Source organism: Pongo pygmaeus, chromosome 17 (genome assembly GCF_028885625.2).
Source record: "Pongo pygmaeus isolate AG05252 chromosome 17, NHGRI_mPonPyg2-v2.0_pri, whole genome shotgun sequence".
NCBI classification, from domain to species: domain Eukaryota; kingdom Metazoa; phylum Chordata; class Mammalia; order Primates; family Hominidae; genus Pongo; species Pongo pygmaeus.
This window is the reverse complement of record NC_072390.2, coordinates 9,306,220-9,307,500: the sequence shown is the minus strand read 5'-3', so window position 1 is coordinate 9,307,500 and position 1,281 is coordinate 9,306,220.

Genomic DNA, 1,281 nt, shown 5'->3' with positions numbered 1-1,281 from the left:
GGGGAAGCGGAGGAGGGTCCTCTGCGCGCGAGTCACTACGACAGCGCTACCATAAGACAGAAGGAGACAGAGGCGGCAGGCCGGGAGATCCGGCACCCCAAGGCACACCTCTCTCAGATCGCTAGAGAAGGCTTTCTCACCGAGGGTGGGTCACACTCCCCACCTGCCAGTCGCCCCTCGTCGGGCCCGCAGAGGCGCTCGGGGACGCCCGGGGAAGGGAGGGGGCCTGCGGTACGAGGAGAAGTGCGCCTGCGGCGACCTCGAGCGCTCGCGGTAAGGGCGGGGGGCCCGGCAGTCTCACAAGGCCCCCCCCGTCCACCCGCCTCCTGCGTCGCTTCCGAGGCAAAGCCACGCACGCGACCGGTCGGAGGCAGAACGGCAGCCCCTCGGCGGCCGGCCGGCGCACGCGTCACCGGCCCGCGCCCGCCGCGATCGCTCACACGGCCCTCGCGCACCCGCCAGAGGGGAGCACGGGACGTGCGCTCGCCGGTCCAGGCGGCGCCCTTCCCCGCGCGGGAGGGGCGCGCATCTCATCTCACTCGACCGCCTCAAACCCCACGCCGACGGGCTCCCCTCGGGACCCACGCGCGGACACCGGAGGAGGGGACGCCGGGGGTGGGAGCGACACACCACCGCTCGGCCTCGGGCGCCTGAGGGACAACCCGGAGCACTCCAGGAGCACCGCAAAGGCCCGGGCGGAGCCAACGCTCGCGCGAAACCCCCGAGAGGGCAGCACGACGGGCCGGCGGGACGGCACCCCCACCGCCGCGGAGGGGGCCCGCCCGCAAGTCGACGACCGCGGGAGGCGAGAGCGAGGGGTGCCCGCCGCGTCAGAGGACCCCGCCGACCCACCCCGCGAAGCGGAGAGCGGGGACGGGACAGCCAGGTCAGGCCGGGTTCCGCACCCCACGCCTTCCCAACGCACCACCGGCAGGCGGACGGAGGAGAGGCAAGGGGCCCCCGCGGGCGGGGCGAGAAGAACGGTCCCATTCGCCACGAATGTCCGCCCCTCGCCCGTCGCGGCTCGGATCCGGCCCGGGAGAGCGTGACGTCACCACATCGATCACGGAAGAGCCCCCGGGAGCGGGGGGTCGGCCAGCCGGCCGGCGAGCGAGCCGATCGGCCCCGGCCGTCCCCCGCTCCGGGGAAGGGGCGGCGGACAACCCAGCGGAGACGAGGACGCCTGACACGCACGGCACGGGGCCGACGGGGGTGGGGTTGTCACGGCCGCCCCGGGTGCCCGCGGCGGAGAGCGCACGGGGGCAGGGTAGCCCTCGCTGC